The sequence below is a fragment of the Trachypithecus francoisi genome, unplaced genomic scaffold, assembly GCF_009764315.1.
Source record: "Trachypithecus francoisi isolate TF-2019V2 unplaced genomic scaffold, Tfra_2.0 Lachesis_group5, whole genome shotgun sequence".
In the NCBI taxonomy this organism is placed as follows: domain Eukaryota; kingdom Metazoa; phylum Chordata; class Mammalia; order Primates; family Cercopithecidae; genus Trachypithecus; species Trachypithecus francoisi.
In genome coordinates this window covers 64,616,652-64,623,210 of record NW_022681470.1, presented here as the reverse complement: position 1 = coordinate 64,623,210, position 6,559 = coordinate 64,616,652, and positions in this window count along the sequence as shown.

Below are 6,559 nucleotides of genomic sequence, written 5' to 3'. Positions count from 1 at the left end.
ATAGATCCTTGAGCTTCCTGTTCCTCACCAGTTCTTCTGGGTGTTGGTGAACTGAATAGAAGAAACTGAGTGGGGTAGGCAGCCTAGTCTTGAATTGAGGACGTAGAGATCAGAGAAGAGAGAAGCCAGCCTGGGCAGATGATGGCACCAGGTGGGGGATCAGATAAGGCATAAACTGGGAGAGGCTGCTCTGATATCCAGAGTGGAATCATGAAATTATACTCAGTTCAGCCTCTTCCATGAATTCTGTGCCACATAGTCTAAAGGGAAAAAAGAGAAGCCAGACCAGCACTCTGTGATCATTTCTGATTTCTCTGCAGACACTCTAGCATTATAAAAGTAGGTTTACCTTTATGGTCCATCTCAAACCTACTATGCATTTGGGTTGCACCGGAGAAGGATCCAGGTCTAAAAACAAAACCAAAATCTCCTTATTCTGGCCTTGTTGCCTAGCATTCCTTTAAACAGGGAACAAATTCTTTCATCACACAATCAGAGCAAAGGCCTGATATGCTAATTTGATTGAATATAACAGAATGGTATGAATCTGTTTCAAAGTGCAAATGGTGATTCAGAACTGATCACATAGTGATGTCAAGGGCCCGGGGACAGAAAGAGCGGCATACACGCATTTTAAAATCAGGTATCGGTCCTTGGGACTCCCAATTAACAGGGAAAAGGAGTTAGCTCCAACACTGCCAGGCCCCCCACTCCCCTCAACTTCCTCAGCTCCAGGGGCCGCTGGGTCTGCTTCAGGCACCCAGTGTGCGGTTGTGAACAAATGTGGAGTTGTAATCCCTGCTAGATATGAAAGCTAATTTGGTCCACTTTAACTTCCATTTCCAGATTTTTTTTTCTGGTTACTTTAAATACCATTTGTCTCCCATAGCTGGACCACGGGAAACGGGGGAAGTAACGTGTCTTTCTTTAGTATCTGAACTTCTTAACTAGCTTTGGGAGCAAAGAGAGAGAGAACGATTCAATGGAGCAGAGTTTTCTCAAAGCATGGTCTACACAGAATCAAGGGTGAGGGTCAGAATCTGTACTTTGAATAAGTATTCTCCATGACTCATGCACACTGAGGTTCAAGAAGCCCTGGTATAGAAAGAACCCAGGCTGGGTACAAGGAGCAAGGGTGAAGTGGATGTCAGGCTTCAGGGAGGAAAATTAGAAGTAGGGGATATGGGAGGCTGGTAAATCCCTTCCTCTGAGAGACCAGGGCTGTTTCTTCTCTGGCTTGCAAGGCTATGGATAGCCCCAGAACCACAAAGCTGGGCAATGATTGGTCACTCTTCATATTTTCCAGGGTCACTGAGACTCATCACGCCAAGCACACACACCCTTGCCCCAGTCACCCCCAAACACAGGTTCTGGCCACTGGACACAAGGGCACCAAGGGACCCCAGCCTTACATTTCCTCACAGGCCAGATAGAGTTGAGCTGTGTAGTCCCTTCAAAGTTCTAGCCTTTCTGGGCTGCTCCTCAATTCTCTGCTCTCCTGCTTCATAAGCTGTTGCTAAAAGATGTTAGCTACACTGCACAAAGTGGAGGATACAACAGGAATACACTGAGTGAGAGACTGTCTCAGGCCCTTTATAGACCCTTGGAGGTCATGACCACTTTTACTATTAAACATCCCCTACCTCACCCCTCCCCAAAATACACATGTATCTTGTCAATCAACCTAAAAGAGGCCCTCATCCTATGTCAAATATGTCTTTGATGTTAAAAAAGTAAGGAAAATGGTTGTTATAATTCTGAATTTTAAAATATATTCATTTTGTTCTTATAATTCAAACTTTATTACATTTACATGAAACTATTAAAGAGTTGAATTGCAGTTTACAAGTTGGCTGAGTTGACGTTCTGTAGGCATTTAATGAAAAATTTGTGAACTTTGATTTTCCAATTTTATATTTTGGAACCAAAACTTTTTTCCCACATTGCAAACTTTTTTTTTTTTCCCAGTTTGGCAGGGAGAGATCCTTGGCTGTAGAAGTGTTCAGATGTTGGACTGATGCAGTGACAACCTGCGAGTCCCTTTTTTCCTCTTTCCGCCTTCTAGTCTCCCTCCAGCGCCTCCTCTTGGCAGAACCTAACCAGAAATCAGCCGACAAGGGAATCTGGGAACCAGTGTCCTGTGGTAAGTCACTATGATGCAATGTTTGCCTCCATGATAGGCAGCCTATTCCAGAGGCCACAGATCAGGAAAGCTCAGACCAAATTATGATGATCAAATCACAAGGGTTATGGAATATATTTGAAGCATTGAGCCAGAACCAAGGGGACAGATTTACGGGAGGTTGATACACTTGGGAATGCAAGCAGGGCAAAAGTCCTGCACAGTCTCACAGCCTCAATCATGTGTTTTGCTCTGCAGTGGTATAGTTATGAGGACCAGAATGAGATCGAGTAGGGGGATCAGCGTGAGGAAGATGCTTGGAACCAAGATATACCCATTCTATTGAGAGATGTTTAAGGGCAAGTAGGCTTGGCCACAGGTCTTTGTCAGTGTTCTGGGAATCCATCCTTTTTGCCAGCATTTCTTGGGTAGAGCTTATAGGGGGCCAGAAGGTGCCACCAGTAGGTAGTCAATTTAGGGATGATACGGACACAAACCCCAAGGTGGCATAATCTATACCTCATGGCTTATGATTTGTTTTTTTCTATCCTTTTCTGCCTGTAACTAGCACTCTTGTTTGTTCCGTCCTTTTGTAGTCTATTCCATTTATTCTGTTTTACATGTCTTGCAGGTTGCTAACTTACTATAGATTGAGAATCCCAAGTCTGAAATTTGAAATACTCCAAATTCTGAAACTTTTTCAGCACTGACATGACACTCAAAGGAAATGCACATTGAGGCATTTTGGATTCCAGATTTCTGGAATGGGGTGCTCAACATATAAATGTAACGCAAGTATTCCAAAATCCAAAAAGCATCCCAGATAAGGAATACTCATCCTGTATTTTTAGCACATCTTCTGAATTCTGCCTATGTCTCACAAATGACTTGCTTACTTTGTATCTGTAGTTAAAGCATCTGATGAGTTTCACCCACCTGCTTTTCTTGTCCTCTGTATGAAGCTGAATATTCTCACATAATAGAGTAAACACACATTATAGCCAGTATCATAGAGAAAAGTACAGAGGAGTGAGGTTGGGGTTGAGGGAGACAAAATAAATAACTAGCAGAAATCCAGTTTTATGTAGTTTTCATACAGATAACCATTTTCCTAGTTGCATTTACTGAGTAGTCTCTTCCTTCCCTGCTGATCTGACATGCTATTTCTGTCATGTATCCACATTTCATACATGTGTGGGTCTGGCTCTAGGCTCTCTAGCATTGGTCACTATGGACACTCCAGTGCCTTCTCCATTGCCTTATTTACTGTAGCATTGAATAAGTTCAGATATCTGTAGGGCAAGTTTTCCTCTCCCAAATTGTCTTCAGAAATGCCCTGACTATTCTTGGCTCTTTGTTCTTCCAAATAATAATAATATATAATTTTATAAATGCTTATCAGATTTCTTCCAAAGCAGCAATACAGATTTTGATCAAAATTGCTCCATAGATTAACCTGTGGAGAACAGAATCTTTCCTTCAGAGAACTTGGTGTATATCTCCATTGTTTGAGTCTTCATTAAAGTTTATAATTTTCCTTGTGATGGTTTTAATTCATTTATTGTTGTTAAATGATAAATTCATTTAATTCATTGTTAGATTTATTCCTAGGTAATTTATGTCCTCTAAGACTATGGCAAATACTATCTTCTTTTTAATTATTTTTGTTTCTGGTGTATGAAATTATAATGTATTGTTTATATTAATCTTTTATTGAGCTACCTTATTAAATTCTCTTATTATATTGAAGTATTTATAGATTCTTTTGGGTTTTATATGTAAATGATCATATCATAAACAAATAGTGATGATTTTATGTTTCCTTCCCAATGCTTCTGCGATCGATTTGTTTTCCTTAAGTTAATATACTGGCAAGAACATCTAAGGCTAAAAAGGAGTGGTGATCATGCACATTCTCGCCTCATTCCAGATTTTGAAACATAAACTTCTAATATTTCCACATTTGCTTAATTTTTTAAATGTACTTTTTATTTATTTACCTATCATTTTAAAACTATTATTTTATCTTAGAGACAGGGTCTTGCTATATTATCCGGGTTGGTCTCGAACTCCTGGCCTCATGTGATCCTCCCACCTTGGCTTCCCAAAGTGCTGGTATTACAGGAATGAGTTGCTGCAATCGGCCTATATGTGCTTTTTGTCATGTTAAGTTTATTCTCTTCTATTCCTAATTTACTAAAAGATTTTTTCTTTAGTAATGAACTACTGATTTTTTTCAAATGCCTTATCTATACCTATTAAAATTACATATGGTTTTTCTCTTTTAATATGGTAGTATGATAAATTACATTTAAAGATTTTCTAACATTAAATCAACTTTGCATACTTGAGTTACACCCAACTTTGTCAGTTTATTATCTTTTTTATACACTGTAGAATTTAATTTGCTAATACAATCTTCTATTTATGATTTTTGCTTCTATAGTCATAAATGAAACAGCCCTATAATTTTTCCTTTTCTTTTCATCATTGTTTGGTTTTGGTATTGGGGTTACGGAATCCATATAAAATGAGTTGGAGAGTATTTCCCTGTTTTTCTATTCTCAGGAAAAGTTTTTTATAAGATTAGGGTGATCTCTTCCTTTTAAAATTTGTGGGAACTTGCCTGTAAAATCATTTGGGCCTGGTATTTAATGTGGGATTATTTAACAATACTGCTTGTATTTTTGTAATTGTTGAATTCTCAGATTTAAAAAAATTTCTTCTTGAGTAAGTTTTGTTATTTTCCTAGGAAACTGAGTATTTATCAAACCTTTCAAATTGTTGTTGATAAAATTCCTATTTGCTTGTTAATCTGTACTTTACCTAGAGTGTGTTCCCTTTTTAATTTGTACTGTTACTTGTTTGTGAATAATTTGTCTTGTTTGTGAATTAATTTGTTACAGATATTTAAATTACAAAAGTTTTCAAATTACTTACACGTATGTATACATATGTTAAATATACTTCTATGTTACTTCCAATGGGTCGGAGGTGATTCTTACATTGTGAGCAGGTGCTCTTCTCTTGCCCTTGAGCAGGTGGGGCTGTTTCTTAGAAGGGAGTGAACTTGGACTGATCAACCAGTGCAAGGCACCCAAGATAATACATTGGTGTGTTTCATAGGCCCCTTGGCATGTCAGCAAAAGCAGAAATGTAACGATGTTTAGAACAGAGCTGTAAAATGCAATGCCTTGTGTCCCCCTCCCCTCCAAGCATCATTCAAGGGCTGCCGGCCCAGTTTTGCCCCCTAAGGGACAAGCTTGTGAGTGAGTGAGAAAGATGTGTTGTGTCAGCTAGACTACGACTACTACAGAATTCACAGCTTTTCTGTCATTGCTACAGCTATGGAGACCTAGTGACCTGAAGCCGAGAGCAGTGGCTCACACCTATAATCCCAGCACGCTGGGAGGCCGAGATGGCTGGATTACCCGAGGTTAGGAATTCAAAACCAGCCTGGCTAACATGGCAAAACCTCGTCTCTGGTAAAAATTACAAAACTTAGCTGGGTGTGGTGGTACGTGCCTGTAGTTCCAGCTACTTGGGAGGCTGAGGCAGGAGAATCGCTTGAACCCAGGAGGCGGAGGTTGCAGTGAGCTGAGGTCATGCCTCTCCACTCCAGCCTGGGTGACAAAGTGAGACTGTCTCAAAAAAAAAAAAAAAAAAAAAGACCTGGTGATCTGACATATAAGTGGGGAGAAAAACCATGTCACAGTATGACGCTATTTTGTTGTAGCAGAGGTAAAAAGTCAGTGTCGGTGGCAATACATGTCTCATATACACACATAATGATTTGTCTCACTGTTGGAATTGTGGGCAATTTTCACTTTCGTTCTCATTCCAGTATGCAACACTTTTATTTTTCACAATAAACGCGCTACTTTTATAAACAAAAATACATAAAGCTATTGTACTGTGAAAAGGAAAAGATGTGGCAATTATGCATGACTGTAGTTCATTTCTTTGGATTTGTCAGGTCCTGGGTTGTCCACAGGAGCTGTCAGGTGACAGTGGAAACAGCTTGGCCAAAGGGCTAATATGTCAGTGATAAGGGCGACTTGAGTAAAGATTCCTTACACCCTGGGAAGCAGCTCTCTGAGAACAGGTCAGAAATCCATTGTTTGTGGATTTGTGTCTGTAATTCTGGTATTGTCTCTGCTCATTTCCCTCTGTAGTGTCTAGGCTTTCAATCAATCTTCCTGATGGTGAAGCCTAAGTCAACATTGCTCATGAATATGACCGACAGCATTTATGCTTCCATTAAAGCCAGATATCAAAGGGGGTTCAGGTTACCCTGGGGGTGAGGGTGTCATTGATTCAAGAAAACTCCATAATGAAGGATTTATTCAGGAAAACAAAAATAGAACTACTTTGCAAAATGTCCTTCCCCACTTGGAAATTCTCTTTCTGGTGCTACCTAAAGGTAGGTATAGGAAA